This window comes from Ornithodoros turicata, unplaced genomic scaffold (assembly GCF_037126465.1).
Source record: "Ornithodoros turicata isolate Travis unplaced genomic scaffold, ASM3712646v1 Chromosome25, whole genome shotgun sequence".
Classification (NCBI taxonomy): Eukaryota; Metazoa; Arthropoda; class Arachnida; order Ixodida; family Argasidae; genus Ornithodoros; species Ornithodoros turicata.
Window position 1 is genome coordinate 883,925 of NW_026999346.1, and position 17,868 is coordinate 901,792.

The following is a 17,868-nucleotide window of genomic DNA, read 5'->3' on the forward strand; positions in this document are numbered from 1 at the left end:
ACTTCTTCTAAAGTGGTTTGGGACAGAGTTAGAAAAATTAAGGGCGATTACACAGGATTCACAATACCACTCTTACAAGTTAATGGAGTACCTTGCAAAAACATGAGTGAACAGGCCAATGTCCTTGGCGAGCACTTCCAAAACGTCTCCAGTTCGTCACATTACAGTAAAGACTTCATAAAAATTAAGAAAAGTGCTGAAAAAGCAACAATTCAAAGCAGTGGAGGTGACAGGTGCCTCTACAACATGCCTTTCACAATGATTGAACTCTTGAAAGCTCTGTCAATAACAAAGCAAACATCAGCTGGACCAGATCGTATAACATATTCCATGCTCCAGCATTTGTCTAAAACTTCCCAAGAAGCACTACTATATTTATTCAATTTAATTTGGCAAGAAGGGCACCTTCCTTCCAATTGGAAGACTGCAACAATCATACCGCTCTTGAAGCCAGGGAAAGAAGCTTCAAACCCAACAAGCTACAGGCCTGTAGCACTCACGAGTTGCTTAGGAAAGACATTCGAACGAATGGTGAACAGCCGCCTCGTGTATTACCTAGAACAACATAACCTGCTTGACAGATACCAGTGTGGATTCCGGGCTGGCTGTTCTACCACTGATCATCTTGTTCGTCTGGAAACTACTATTCGCGAAGCCTTCGTTAAAAAACAACTCTGTGTATCAATCTTTTTTGACCTAGAAAAGGCATATGACACAACGTGGCGATACGGTATATTGCTTGATCTCAAATCGTGTGGAATACGCGGCCGCCTCTTCCACTGCATTTCAGACTTCCTCAGTGGAAGAATGTTTAGGGTTCGACTTGGTACAACCCTTTCCCGCCTGTTTGTACAAGAGAATGGCGTTCCGCAGGGATGTGTGCTGAGTGTCACCCTGTTTCTTCTCAAAATGAACTCTGTTGCCAAAGCTATACCCGCGACTATAACATACTCACTCTATGTCGACGATTTACAGATTTCATGTTCATCCTCGAACTTAGCCACATGCGAAAGACAGTTGCAACTTGCCATTAACAAACTGAGTAAATGGTCCACTGAGAACGGCTTTAAGTTTTCAGCAGACAAAACTGTGTGTGTGCCTTTTTCAAGGCGGAGAGGGGTGCTTCCAGACCCATCTCTTTATATGAACGGGATATCTCTTGCCATCAGGCCAGAACACAAATTCTTAGGCCTGATTTTTGATAGGAAACTCACGTTCTTGCCACATATAAGTAGCCTGAAAGTGAAATGTACAAAATCTTTGGCTCTGTTAAAAGTCCTCTCACACAGATCTTGGGGAGCAGATCAACACACTCTTCACCGTATTTTCACCTCTGTTGTCCGATCAAGGCTAGACTATGGAAGCATCATCTACGGATCGGCACGGCCCTCCACATTGAAACGTCTGGACCCCATACACCACCAAGGGCTACGACTAGTCCTCGGGGCCTTCCGGACTTCACCAGTACAAAGCCTATATGTTGAATGTAATGAGATGTCCCTCGAGAGGCGACGCACTTATCTCGCTATCCGTTATGCGTTGAGGACGAAAAGTTACCCTCAACATGCGGCGCTTCCATGTGTCAAAAGTACACATCTTAGACAGCTGTTTCTTAACAGACCCTCTGCTACATGTCCCTTGTCCATGCGTATTGCACACCAGGTTCAATGTTATGATTTCAATGAATACAATTCCTTGGTATCCGAATCTGGCAAAGATCTTCCTCCATGGTCAGCACCAACACAGTCCAACTGCTCATTAACCAAGTACAGGAAAACCGATACTTCCTCAGTTGTGCTACAACAAGAATTTCAACAACTGAGGAACAGTTTTGGTGATCATGTGGACCTTTACACAGACGGATCAAAAACAAGCACAGGCGTATCGTGCGCAATGGTAACGACGACATCGACAAGGGCACATCGTCTAAATCTGGTGATGTCGATATTCAGCGCTGAAGTTTATGCTATTATTTTGGCGCTTAACTTTATCTTGCAGAACCATATCACATCATCAGTCATCTACACTGACTCTCTTAGTGCCTTGCAAGCGATATGTAGCTTCCACAAAACAAAAAACTTCCTTATTCAACGTGCAAGACACTTAGCATCAGTGATCACTAGCAAAGGATACAAGTTAACCATTTGCTGGGTGCCCAGCCATGTGGGCATTGCAGGAAATGAATGTGCTGACCGGGCTGCAGCTGCCATCCTGCAGTCCGATGATGTTACTCCTTTTGATGTGCCGTTTGAGGATTTAGTTCGCGTGCTAAAATACAAAATGAAGGCAAAGTGGCAGCAATTTTGGGGAACTCAAGACAATAATAAACTCCGTCTCATAAAAGGTAAAATTGGGAGGTGTATTTATCCTCTTGAAAACCGGCTTCAAGAGAGAACACGCTGCCGGCTAAGGATAGGACACACACATATCACACATGGGTTCCTACTTGAGGGAGAGGAGCCGCCGCATTGTATGAACTGCGACACACAACTTTCCATCATACACATTCTCATAGAATGCCCATTGTACAACACTCATCGCCAACGGTACTTTCAACACTTCTATAAGAACTTTATTCCTCTTCACCCAGCTCTTTTACTGGGTGATGAACCTCTTGTTCAATTTGAGAACGTTTTTAAGTTTTTTAGAGACATAGGTATTCTCGACAAGTTGTAAATTTTAATCCCCTTTGTTCTTATTCTAATTCCGTTATTTTATCTATGCTACCTTGTGGTTTTAAGTACATCATTACAGTTTTAACTTAAGTTACATTACATCACCAAGCTTGGCGCATTATGACCTTCGTTGTCGCTGCGCCAAAAAAATCCCAATCATCATCATGTACTTATGGCCAAAGTTGCCTTTGCGCCATTAAAATCCTAATCATCATCATCATCATCAGTTCTGTACTTCTGATGGGCCACACAATCCTCCAATGGAATTGTCGTGGGTTGCTTTCCAACTTGGACGATATTCATGATCTTTTTGAAAAGTACAATACAACATGCTTTTGTGTCCAAGAAACATACCTAAATGCACATACCAGGTCCTCCAAACTCACCTCGGAAAAGCGTGCAACGAAGAAGGCCGCCACTAGATACCCCACTGTTGCCGTTCCGGATCACTTCAGCGCGCTAAGTTTAGCGGCAAAATGTTTTTGTTGTTTCTGCGAATGAATCTAGCCTTTATATGTCCAAATAAAACGCGTATAACAACTTTCTGTGTCGTGTTTCACTTTTTGGTCCCGTTTTTAACCGTGTTGAGCGATCGGAAGGATCTAGTGCACGGCTGCGTGCATCACATAGCGTACCTGTCGTACCAGGCGCCGCCACTGGCGCCACAGGCGCAGTCGTCCATTTCTCCTTCGGTGACTTGGCCTGGCTTGGACTGTGCTTCAACTGGATCTTTAGCGCGCTACAATCAAACGCAAGCCAACGTCTGTTAACAATGGGGTATCTAAGGGCGGCCTCCGGCATTGCACGCATCGTGATAGGAACAAATACATGGGGAAATGGCGACCTTGGGGGACCTGGCACATACACAAAATCCATTTCGAAGGTATAACATTTTCCGGAAAGATCGAACTGACACAACCCGCGCATCCGGTGGAATAGCCATCATTACCCGTTGGGCTGTTCCAGCAAAAGAGGTCCCTTTGGTGACAGATCTGGAAGCTGTTGCAGTACAAATTTGCCTCGATAGAATTTTAACAATATGTTCGATTTATCTCCCACCTGCAACAGCAATTACGCAAACGCACATTGAAAACTTGTGTGGCCAGCTTCCGTCTCCTTTTATTCTTGCTGGTGATTTTAATGCTCATAACCCCCTTTGGGGTGGTGCCAGAGTTGATCCCAGAGGAAAGATGTTAGAAAGGATTCTATTCTCATCAGCGCTTTGTCTACTGAACACAGGTTTACATACCTATGTACACTCTGCAACACAATCCTTTTCCTCTTTGGATCTTAGCTTCTGCAGTCCATCCCTCCTCCAAGATCTGACATGGACTGTAGAGGATAACCCTCACGGGAGTTACCATTTCCCTGTGGTTATGAAATTTTTGCGTACTGTAAATTCTTTAATCAGTCGACCTCCCAGATGGAAACTTCCACATGCTGATTGGGGAAAGTTTTCAGAAAATTGTGACCTATCCTTAATTCCTTTTGATGAGATAAGGATTGAGGAAGCCAGTAACTTAGTCACGAACATCATCCAACAAGCAGCTACTCAATCTATACCACAAACGTCTCACCATCTACCACGACGACCAAAGCCGTGGTGGACGACTGAGTGTGAGGAGACTCGAAAACTTCAAAACCGCGCATGGAATAGATTTCGGAGGTACCCCACTACCCAAAATCTTCTACTCTTCAAAAGAGCAAGAGCAAAAGCCAGATGGACAAGGAAACAAGCCAAGCGGTCCTCTTGGCAAAACTTTGTATCGTCTTTATCCCGCGATACCCCATCCAAGGTGGTTTGGGACAGGCTCAGAAAAATTAAAGGTGAATACGCAAATTTTTCCATTACATTGCTGCAAATCAATGGCCGTCCATGTGAAAGCTTAGAAGAACAAGCAAATGTGCTTGGTCAACACTTTGAGAGCGTTTCGGGTTCTTCGCATTATAGTGCAGACTTCCTTAAACACAAAAACATTGCCGAGAAACAGAAAATTAGTATGAATGGTAGTGATGACCATTCATATAATCAGCCGTTCAGCATGGTGGAGCTTCTGCGAGCTTTATCCTCTGCAAAGGCGACTGCACCTGGCCCAGATAATGTCATGTACCCTATGCTTTATCATCTGTCGGACGAGTCAAAGGCAATCTTGTTACACTTTTTTAATCGGGTGTGAATAGAAGGGACATTACCATCGTCTTGGAAAATCGCTACGGTTATACCACTTCTAAAACCTGGCAAGGAACCATCTTGTCCGAGCAGTTACAGACCTATCGCTCTAACGAGTTGTATAGGCAAGACCTTTGAACGAATGGTCAATGGTCGCCTTGTCCATTTTCTTGAGGAAAACAAATGTCTATCAACACTGCAATGTGGTTTCAGGGTGGGGCGTTCCACAATGGATCATCTCATTCGTTTAGAAACGACCATTCGTGAAGCGTTTGTTAGAAGGCAGCACTGTTTATCCGTCTTTTTTGATTCAGAAAAGGCATATGACACTGCATGGAGGTATGGTATTCTTCAGGACATCTATTCTTTCGGCTTAAGGGGACGCCTACTTAGATGCATTGCCGATTTTCTTCAAAACAGAAAATTCATGGTCCGGCTGGGCACTGTGTTGTCTCGTCCTTTCTGTCAGGAGAACGGAGTCCCGCAGGGATCTGTTCTCAGTGTTACTTTATTTTTAGTCAAAATCAACTCAGTGGCATACGCCATCCCACCTTCGATATCGTATTCTCTCTATGTAGATGACATACAAATATCTTGTTGTTCTGCAAACTTGACAATATGCGAAAGACAAGTGCAGCTAGCAATAAATAGGCTCAACAAGTGGTCATCTGAAAACGGGTTTAAATTCTCGGCTGAAAAAACTGTGTCAGTCCTGTTTTCGAGGGTGGGAGGAATGTTTCCACCACCGTCTTTAAATCTGGGTGGTCGCGATATCCAGGTAAAATCCGAACACAAATTTCTTGGGGTTACCTTTGACAGTAAGCTTACCTTCCTACCACATATTAAAAATCTCAAGACCAAATGCATGAAGTCTCTGAACCTCCTAAAGATACTATCTCACAGATCCTGGGGAGCAGATCGAGACACATTACACAAGATTTATGTTTCCACAGTACGCTCTAGACTGGATTACGCTTCAAGTGTCTATGGATCTGCCCGCCAATCTGTACAAAAAATTCTCGATCCGTTGCATCATCAAGCGCTGCGTTTGATAATTGGCGCTTTCCGCACGACACCAGTTGAAAGCCTTTATGTTGAAGGGAATGAGTAGTCCCTGGAGAGACGGAGGATGTACCTTTCAATATCGTATGCACTCAGAGTAAGGGGTTACCCGAACCATCCAGCTCTGCCTTGTGTGAAGGAAACACGGTTCAAACAGCTTTTTCTTAGCAAGCCCAGTGTTGTCCCTCCTTTTAGCGTGCGTCTGTTACAGGTCATTGAGACTTGTGGGTTTCCTGAGTATCACACTCCAGTTCTCGAATTGGATGAAAGAGTTCCGCCATGGCAACCACCTCCACAGTCTGACTACTCTCTGATGAAATATAGGAAGCAGGATACTCCTCCGTGTGTTCTCCAACAGGACTTCATGTATCTTGTTGGTACTTTTGGAGAGCATACAGCTTTTTATACAGATGGCTCAAAAACAGCTACTGCTGTTTCCTGTGCAATGGTAACAGGGTCTTGTACAAAATCCTGTCGTTTCATGAACCTTGTGTCAATTTTTAGTGCTGAGGTTTATGCAATTATCTTGGTGGTTAACTATATTCTAGAACAGCAGATTCAATCTCCAGTTATCTACAGTGACTCCCTCAGCTCCCTCCAAGCTATCTGTAGCTTACACAAACAAAAGAACCACCTGGTCTTGACTGCACAATACTTAGTGAACAAAGCCTTGCGCAAAGGTCTTCGTTTGTCCTTCTGTTGGGTACCCAGCCATGTTGGGATACCCGGGAATGAATATGCAGATGCAGCTGCGACAGCCGCACTTTCTTCTTACATTAGCTCATTTGATGTCCCTCTTCAGGACTTTCGCAGGGTCTTGAGGACGAAAATAAACAGCACATGGCAACGACACTGGGACACCCAGCATCACAATAAGCTTAGGCTCATTAAGCAGTCAATCGGATACTCATATTGTAATGTCGAAAACCGCCTACAGGGGATCAGTTTAAGCCGTTTAAGGCTTGGTCATACACATCTGACACACGGTTTTTTGTTGCGTGGCGAAGAGCCACCAGAATGCATGCATTGTAGGGTACAGCTGACTGTACTCCACCTACTCATTACATGCCCACTTTACGAGGTTGAGCGTCATCGTTATTTTTCTGAATTTTACCGCTTTCATTTGCCAATTCATCCCTGTCTTTTGCTGGGGGATGAACCTCTCTTACCCATCGTACGTGTTTTTAAGTTTTTAAAGGACATCGGTCAACTGCATAATCTGTAATCCATCCCATTTCGTTCACTGTGCCTTTTTGATTTCTGTCTGGTTTTAATATAATCATTATAATTTTAGTCTAGGTACATGCTCAACATGTGTGTTGGCGCATTATGGCCTAAGCTGCCCTTGCGCCATTGAACTCCGAATCACCATCATCATCATCATCAACCACGTCTCACACGAGTGGACAGGGACGATAGAACAGCTCGTAACAGATGAGGGTGCGCTGATACGACATATACAGCGAAAATGGGAGGTAGCATATTGACAACAGTGTGACTCAGGAATATGAAGTCAGTCTTGGACGCAGTGGCATCGGAATAGAATTGTGCAGAATTGAAGAACAACGAAAAAGAGAGTTGCATATGGCACGACAGTTGCACGGACGGATGCTTGGCTCGAATTGTTTTCTCTTTTGTGTTTTTCCCTCGAATATTAGCGAGCTGTATTGTAGGTATGAAACGTTTGTGCCATTGAAACTCCAGTGATCTCATCAGGTACGCCTTAACGGTTAGCGATTCGCAGAACTTTCATGGTGCGCGCACACGTGTAGGGCAGCGGTGTGCAGACCCGTTGAAACCACTAGGGCTACCATCTGCTGTAAAGAGTAAAAAAAATAATAATAATAATAATACGAAGTGATATAACGACTTGACGGAGAAACGCAGCAACCCACAATGAACTTGCGAACACCGATGAACTTGCGAAAAAGGTACCAAGAAAATCTTTTAAGATTGTAAACTGGTGAAACATATTGAACATGTAGAAAGGAAGCATTGGAGGTACACGTTACGACTCAGTTTGATTTTGGCTATGCTGCGAGTATACATGAGATAAGCATATCACGAATAGCTATAGTGTTTCACAAAGATAAATTGATCAGTGTAGGTGTTAACACAGACTTTATTGACAGAGTAACAGCGAAGTCATATCAGTTACATAATCCAACACGTGATCCTTTAGAAAATCGACCTGGATTTTCAATTTCGGTCAATTTCAGATCGATCTTGAATTTGTCGTTATCCCATAATGCATTGTTTCGGCCTGTGATTCGCCCCGAGCTCTTGCGCGAGCCTATACCAAATCGCCTTTGGAGCGCGCGAACTTTAAATACACGATAAGGACCGCTGTGGGAAAGTTCAAGATCGGGGCCCAGGGCCATTCAGCGGCACCTTCGCAGTGTACAGGCGGTGAATGATTTCATCGTCAAACAGCGCACGTGCAGTTGCAATACTTCTCACATGCCACAACAGTGGCACACCAGCGGGCTAGCGTATAAGTGCGCTAAAGGCTGGTTTACACTGCCGCGTTTACGGTTGATTATAGCCTTAGTTGCTCATGCGCCAAAAAAACCCCAATCATCAGTTTACGGTTGCGCTTGCGGCGAATCGTCGCCATGGCAACAGAGCCCGGCTCTCCGCAAACTCAGTCCGTAAGCGGAACGGAAGGAGCTGAGCCAACTCCAACTTCTCCATGCAAGCACCGCAAGCCAAGTGCCCAATAGCAGGAGAGGATATAGCGCATGCGCACTCTATGCGTGGGAAGCTCACGGTATCTGCGGCGTTTCCCTTTTCTCCCTGGAGGGTGCGTTGTGAACGGCGTTCGTTCATTGTAGGAACGTAATGGCCCAACGCAATGATGTGAACGGCGACTGCGAAACCGACAACGTGAACCTGTTCCGCGACGAAAAGCACATAAAGCAAGCGTAAAACGCAGCAGTGTGAACCAGAGTCTCGAAGACAGCGCACGCGCGCTGGGCGCATGTTGCATACGGCGCTTGCGTAGTGCGAGTGACACTAATTTCTTGCGTAAGCGCAGAGTTACAACGCCATTACACGAACACGACGACACATTACACGACTCCTGGTGGTCAGCGTGACGGACGAGGGAGGATTGCTCCTTTATTGCTCTATTGCTTTATTGCTCTCCTTTATTGCTGCTTTATTGCTGCTTTATTGCTTTATTGCCTCCTCATTGCTCCTTTAATCTCAAGGAGGAGGATTGAAATGTAGCCTAAGAACACACTAAAGGAAAGCAGCCAAAAAGAACATGGACACAGAGGGAGACACCGCTTCTTCTTGGCCACCGCAGTGCACCCATTGTAACGAGCAGCTCTCCATTCTTCACATTCTTATCACGTGCCCACAACACGAACCTCATCGGCAGCGCTACTTCACTGAATCCTACAAGCATTGTACACCTCTTCACCCAGCACTGCTGTTGGGTGATGAGCCTGTCATTCCTTTTGAGAATGTTCAGAACTTTTTTATGGACATAGGCCTGCTTGGGAGCCTATAGCTTTTTAGTTACTTTTCGCAAGAAAACTTTACACACACTTCTTTTAACTACATCAGTATATTTTTAGGTTGAATTTCAGTCACCTTGTTCTGATAACTTGATTCATATGTGTTTATAACCGTGTTTGGCGCATTATGACCTTTGTAGTCGCTGCGCCATAAAAACTCTAATCATCATCATCATCAACTTCTTCTTGGGCTTCTTTTTTTGCTGCTTTTGTTTAGTGTGATCGTGTATCAATTATCCCGCATCGCAACTGTTGTGTACCTGAGCATATGAGAGATCGATCAATATCAGCTCGTCCTCCCCGACGTCCAAGAGTAGAAACGTACTCTCACGTGCTGAAATTTCAGCGAACGTTACAGGAGCAAAAAGACACAGACACGACTTGTTCCCAGATGAAAGCTGGAGTTTCTCTAAGTGCTAGGCAACCAAAATTGTTTGACGTATAGGCAGGATATATCTGAATTTGGGGTGAAGACAAAAGGACGAACGAACGTACAACAACGTATAGTGTTCTGTGTTGTTCTTTTGTTGGTTCGTCCCCCCGAAACTCTACATAACTTCAAACGGCCGAACGAGCAATATAAACGATACGCAAAGGAAAACGATATATAAACGAACGAGCAACGGTAAAAACAGCATTTAAGCCTCACCAACACACAAGCCATGATCTGCCGTCAACTGTCTTCTTTCACCTACGTCATGTTTACACCAATGGGCTCGCATCATCATTTTATGCTCAAAATTGTTTACTCGGCGGCACTTTGAGTCAAGAAAACGCTATCGAGACATCCACGTAAAACAATCTTTTGCGGTGGCGACAGCAATTCTGAAGGAACAGAAACGACTTCAGCCAAGCATGAGCCTTCGGAGTTCTTGTGTGAGTACGCTGCAGCATGCGCACTTTTCTTTTATTTTATTTTTTAAGGTATTCCTTAATTGCCGCTGTTAACACTAACGAAAAAAGTTCCGATGATATGGTTATGTTCCAATTATCTCTCCGATTATCTCTCTGACTTTCTATCCGTGTCGATTATCTATAGGATTATCTCACCAGCAGCATCCAGTGCCCGACACGATTTCGCGTTATAGCTTCCACTTTATCCACTCCGCAGCGTGGATGCACGTATGAAAGTACAAGTTCCGACCTCTGAGTCTCTGTCGTGAGGTCGCTCCGTTACAACACTAACGAAAGATAAATTAATGATGATGAATGGGAAAATTCGCCCTATGAGGTGCGAACTACTACCCCCAAGGCACAATGGGAAGGATGGAACAAGAAAGAGCATGAGAGAACTGATGTTCTGAGGCTGCAACAACATGGAAAGGAGAGATACATACAAGGTGTATATATCTGTCCTTTCTATGTTGTTCCAGCCTCAGAAGATCAGCTCTCTCATGTTCAACAGTTGCCGCTTGCGTCGATCCCGTCGTATGAATTGGTGTATGAGTGAGCAAAAATGTAAGAGTGAAAGGAGGATGAGTGAGAGAGAGTGGCTGGTTTGTCCCTTCAGGTGACGCTCCCCTGGAAGTCGCTGAGGATGTGTGTTAACGTGCCATCGTGCCTTCAAGAGGAACATATATACGTGAGTGCGCGTCCAGGCGGCGAGCTCCCGTGGGACGTACTTATTTTGTTAGGTTTGTACTCGTTGTGGATATCTCGTCGTATTAGAGACGGCAATGATCCTCCAGTCGGTTCCTGGCCTTTCTTCAGGAGGAACGAGACGTCACTGTGTAGGTTTCACCTCTCCCGAACAGGTAGTGCGGAGGACCCCATCTGGCTCAAAGTACTTGAGCTTGTTTTGTCAAGCCTTATGGTCAACGGTCTGATGGTCTGAACCTGGCCCTCAAATCACACCAACACTTTTGTACATCCCCGCAGGGGGCATCAGCTTACGCTGATGTTTGGTGAGTGGCGCCACCACGGACCCTAGCCCCCAGTCCCAAGGTGTTACCTACCGTGCCGATGGGATGAAAGGTGAAGGGATAGAAACCTTGAACGGTGGCGGTCGGGGCCTTGGTCAAGCTCCGGCCGACGGGTTTCCTTAAAACTCCGGGACCTTCCCACATGTATAGGCATGAAGTGTGGGTGACATTGTGGAATGCCTAGTAATCAAACCTGCATGGTAAAATATTTCTCTTCATCTACGATCGGGGGCGGGAAACGTCCCCGGACCGACGCCTTAAAACTGAATGAACAGTTCTTCTTGTCAAAATACATTGTCCTGTCTTCCGACCCTTCAGAGGAAGGAAAAAATGTGCCACTTGGAAAAATGTCTCCCTTCTTTATTGAGAAGGCGGTGTCTTCGCTATCAAAACACATAAGCGAAATCAAGAAGCTACGATCTGGTGACATTCTCATCAAATGTACATCAGAAAAAGACTGTCAAAGGATCCTGACCACCAGGGAGATGCTTGGGGTCCCGATATCTGCATCCTTGCATAAAACTCTGAACACATGCCGTGGGGTGGTAGCTGTCACTGAATTAATTGACGTCCCGGTAGAAGAGATTCTTGCTAACCTAAAGGAACAGGCAGTAATTGATGTCAGGAAACTTAAGATACGGAAAAATAATGAATATCTTACCACCAGAAACGTAGTCCTTACCTTTGATCGTCCTTCGCTGCCCGATAAACTAAAAGTTGGATACCTGTCTGCAGAGGTCCGTCCATACATTCCGAACCCTCTTCGTTGTTTCAAATGCAACCGCTTCGGGCATGCCGCTGATGCTTGCCGTGGGACGCCGTGCTCTGCTCGTTGTGGTCAGCAGGGCCATGACACGAAAGAGTGTAGAGGGCCTGATTGCTGTGTGAACTGCTCCAGTGATCACCCCTCTTACTTCAGGTCTTGCGCTAAGTGGAAATTGGAAAAGGAGATTTTGCGTATCAAGGTTACGGAAAATATCAGCTATCCTGAAGCAAGGAGAAAGGTATCCCCATTCTTCAATCAAAAATCTTTTTCCACTGTACTTCAAGAGAAACCAAAGATGGTAACAGTACATACACAGACAGACACTCCACCTAGAGCACAACAAACAACAAGTGAAGACGGGGTGAAAACCAAGCCCCATGATGAAAACACGGTAGTGACTGCGACAGCAGTCCTACCTTTGTCATCACCCTCCATGGAGTTGCGCTCGATGGAGTGTGATGATGATTCGAGCTCGGAGCTCTCTTTGGGGAGCACGAGCTCACCATTTCTGACACCCTCAAGAGGAAACCTCTCGAGGAGTGGTTCACTCCCCGAGATATCGGAGAAGGATTTGGCGGAGGCCAGAAGAAAGGCACGGAAGCCAAGGATTACTCCTCCCCAGAGGAGTAAGACCTAGCAGCCGTACAGTAATGGCAATCCTTTTTTCCGGTCGGCAGAACAACGCCTTGTACACCCTCTTTCTTTTTCTCATTTCTGCTATCATGATGGGCCACACAATCCTTCAGTGGAATTGTCGCGGTCTACTCTCTAATTTAGACGACATCCATGATCTTTTTGAGAAGCACAACGCAGTATGCTTTTGTGTGCAAGAAACTTACTTGAACACACATGTACAAAATCCGTTCCGTAGGTATAATATTTTCCGCAAAGATCGAGATGATACAACCCGTGCATCTGGCGGAGTAGCAATCATTACACGGCAAACCCTTCCAGCCAAGGAAGTTAATCTAGTCACGGACTTGGAAGCTGTAGCTGTGCAGGTGTGTCTCGACAGAATTGTTACCACCTGTTAAGTCTATCTCCCACCATCGCAACCCATTTCACAAAAGGACATAGAAGACTTGTACAGGCAGCTTCCATCCCCTCTTATCCTTTTGGGTGATTTTAACGCCCACAATCCCCTCTGGGGCAGTAGTAGAATCGACAGTCGCGGAAAAATGCTCGAAAAATTTTTGTTGTCATCGTCTAGCTGTCTCATGAATACCGGCTTGCAAACATATGTGCATACAACCACTCAATCTTTTTCTGCATTAGACCTCTCCTTTTGCAGTCCATCTCTGTTTCAGGACCTGCAATGGACTGTGGATGAGAACCCTTATGGAAGTGACCACTTCCCGGTCATTTTAAAACATCTGCAGTCTGTGAACAATCTAACAACACGACCACCCAGGTGGAAATTGCAAGATGCAGACTGGAATAAATTTATGGAAAAATGTGACCTCTCACTAATCCCCTTTGATGTGGTGACAATAGAGGAAGCTAACAACCTCATCACCAACATTATTCTGGATGCAGCAGCTGCGTCCATTCCCCAAACTTCTGGTAATCTCCCAAAGCGACCGAAGCCTTGGTGGAATAGTGAATGCCAGGAAACTCGCAAACTTCAAAACCGGGCGTGGGGCACTTTTCGGAGGTACCCCACAACACAAAATCTTTTACTTTTTAAAAATAAGGCACGAGCAAAGGCTAGATGGACGCGAAAACAAGCAAAGCGGTCCTCTTGGCACAACTTTGTGTCTTCTCTGTCCTCTAATACCCCATCCAAAGTGGTGTGGGACAGGCTCCGCAAAATTCGTGGGGAGCATCTCAGCCGCTCGGTTCCTCTTCTAGAAGTCAACGGCCAGGTATGCCAAAGCCTAGAGGAACAGGCTAATGTCCTTGGTGAACACTTTGAAAACATTTCAAGCTCTTCACACTATACATGTGAATTTCTTAAGACTAAACAAAGAGCTGAAAAACAAAAATTTCCGTTACGTGATGGTGATGGCTTTGCTTATAACCAAACATTCACCATGGTAGAACTTTCACACTCTTTATTATCTGCCAAAGCAACTGCTCCAGGCCCAGACCGAGTTACATATTCCATGCTTGACCACATGTCTGACTCATCAAAAAAATGTTTACTTGACTTTTTCAACCATGTTTGGATACAGGGCACACTTCCATCCGCATGGAAAATTGCCACTGTAATACACCTCCTGAAACCAGGGAAGGAAGCTTCAAGTCCAGGCAGTTACCGCCCTATTGCTCTTACAAGCTGCATAGGTAAGACCTTTGAGAGAATTGTGAACAGCCGACTGATTCATCTCCTAGAAACAAATAACTGTACATCTCAATTCCAATGCGGTTTTCGAATGGGGTGTTCTACACTGGATCACCTCATTCGTCTAGAAACAACTATTCGTGAAGCTTTTGTCAGGAGGCAGCACTGTTTGTCAGTTTTCTTTGACATGGAAAAAGCGTATGATACCGCATGGCGATATGGTATCTTGCAGGACCTCTATTCCCTGGGTATAAGGGGTCGTCTTTTGAAATGCATCGCTGATTTCCTTCAGCAGAGAACATTTAGAGTTCAACTGGGAACTACTTTATCCCGTACATTTGTGCAGGAAAATGGTGTCCCGCAGGGATCCGTTCTTAGCGTCACATTATTCTTGGTCAAAATTAACTCTATAGCCAGTATCATTCCACCTTCCATATCATATTCTCTATATGTGGATGACATCCAAATATCCTGTTGCTCGGCAAGCTTGTCAAGATGTGAACGACAGATGCAGCTGTGTATAAATAAAATGGCCAAATGGTCTTCACTAAACGGGTTTAAATTCTCCACAGAGAAAACAGTTTGTGTCCACTTCGTGAGAATGAGAGGAACATTTCCACCACCCACACTCAAACTTAATGGGCGAGATATCTCTGTAAAATTGGAGAGCAAATTTCTTGGCGTCACATTCGACTCTAAACTCACCTTCAAGTCCCATATCCAAAGCTTGAAGGTTAAGTGTATAAAGTCGATGAATTTAGTGAAAATTCTCGCACACAAGTCATGGTGTGCGGACCAGGAAACTTTGCGACGTGTGTATACATCTTGCATTCGTTCAAAGATGGATTACGGATGTGTCGTATATGGCTCCGCCCGTCAGTCTGTATTGAAAATTTTAGACCCTGTCCACCACCAGGGGCTTAGGCTCGTGCTCGGTGCATTCCGAACCTCGCCGGTCGAAAGTCTATATGTTGAATCAAATGAATGTTCCTTGAACAGACGGCGATTTTACCTTGGGGCATCATATGCCCTAAGAATAAGAAGCTACCCAAAACAACCAGCTTTAACCTGCGTTACAAAAACACGGTTCAAACAGATGTTCATTAACAGGCCTTCGGTCGTCCCTCCTTTCTCAATGCGAATCGAGAGGGATATTGAGCATTACGAAATTTCTTCTTTTAATTCCCAAGTTGTAGAGTGTGGTAAGAGGGTCCCACCTTGGGAACCACTTCCAAAGTCTGATACCACTTTGACAAAATACAGTAAACAGAAAACTTCTGCACGAGTACTACAACAAGAATTCGAACACTTGAGAGAAAGCTTTGGAAGTCACACCGAAATTTACACAGATGGGTCAAGCTCTAGTGCAGGAGTGACTTGTGCCATGATTTCTGGCACATGCACAAAGTCACATCGTATTAACAACGCAGCATATATCTTTACTGCGGAGCTTTATGCCATTATCTTGGCACTCCAGTACATTCTTCGTGGTTGCATAAAGTGTTCGGTAATATATACAGATTCCTTGAGTTCCATCAGTGCCATTTGTAGCAGGCACCCACAAAAGAATTTTCTTGTTCAACGTGCACAATTCTTAATCAGTGCAGCACAGAAGAAGGGCTACTCTGTAATCCTCTGCTGGGTGCCCAGCCATACGGGCATACCGGGGAATGATTTGGTAGACCAGGCTGCTAGAGCTTCTACTGTAAAAGATATTACTCTGTTTGAACTACCTCAGGAAGATATCAGATGTGCACTCAAGAAATCTCTCTATAAAAACTGGCAGAATTTCTGGGATACACAGACACACAATAAGCTCCATCTTATTAAACCCCAGATTCAAAGCCATGGAACTTTCCCAGAAAACCGATTGTCATGCGTTATACGAACAAGATTACGCATTGGCCATACATTCTTGACCCATGCATTTTTGTTTTATGGAGAGGAGCCTCCTCAGTGTACGTACTGTGGTGAGCTTCTCTCCGTCCTGCATATACTCATCACCTGTTCATACCATGAACCTCATCGTCAGCACCATTTCAGAGAGTTTTATAGACAGTTTTTACCTCTTCACCCAGCACTGTTGCTCGGTGATGAGGCTATCATCCCTTTTAACAGAGTTATTAATTTCTTAAAAGACACTGGCATGGTTAGTCTTCTGTAATTTTATACAGCTGTTTTCCCCGCAGGGGGCACCGGCTTCGGCTGGTGTTTGGTGAGTGGCGCCACCACGGACCCCAGCCCCCAGTCCCAAGGTGTTAACCGTACCGTGCCGAGGGGATGCAAGGTGAAGGGTCAGAAACCTTGAACGGTGGCGGTCGGGGTCTTGGTCAAGCCCCGGCCGATGGGTTTTCCTTAAAACTCCGGGACCTTCCCACATGTATGAATGTGAAGTGTGGGTGACCAATGGGAACATTCATTTTCTTAAACCTCATATGGTTAAAAATTCTATTCCCTCCTCGATCGCGGGCGGCAAGCGCCCGCGGACCGAAGTCTTCAAACAGGCGTTCGACGCCTTTCAAGCAAAATACATTGTCATTAGCAGTGCAAGCACTGATAATGAACAGAACACTCCACTTGGAAAAATGTCACCGTTTTTCATTGAGAAGGCGGTGGCATCGCTCTCAAAAAATGTGACTGAAATTAAGCGCCTCAGATCAGGCGACTTATTGCTTAAATGTACCTCGGAAGCCGACTGTGAGCGAATTCTGAACACACACCAGATGCTCGGAATCAAAATATCATCAGCCTTGCATAGGACTTTGAATACCTCCCGTGGTGTTGTGTCGTTAGCTGAACTCATTGATGTTCCGTCAGAAGAGATTCTTGAAAATCTGAAAAGCCAAAAGGTGATCGACGTAAGAAAAATCAAAATCAGGAAGAACAATGAGTACATAACGACACGCAACACAATCCTTACATTTGACGGCCCGACTTTACCAGAAAGGCTCAAGGTAGGGTATCTGACTGCAGAGGTGCGGCCATATATCCCTAATCCACTCAGATGCTTCAAGTGTAACCGCTTTGGCCATCCTTCCGATACTTGCAGAGGTTCTGCATGCTGTGCCCGCTGCAGCAAGCAGGACCACAACTCTAAGGAGTGCAGAGGGCCGGATCACTGCGTCAACTGCGCAGGTGACCACCCTTCATACTCTAGGTCTTGTCCAAAGTGGAAGTTTGAGAAAGAGGTGATGCACATCAAAGTCACACAGAAACTAAGTTATCCAGAAGCCAGGAAGAAGGCATCTCCGTTCCAGTTCCAGAAATCCTTTTCATCTGTCGTTAAAGAGAAACCAAAGATGATCTCATGCGCAACACAGACAGAGAATACAACACAAAGTGAAGAAACATGTACACCTCTCTCTGAAACACCACCTCCTGTAACTGTAACCACAGCTTCCCAACCCTCTTCAGTGGCGTCACTCTCACAGGCGCCACTTTCGTCATCGCAAACCGTGGAGGCAA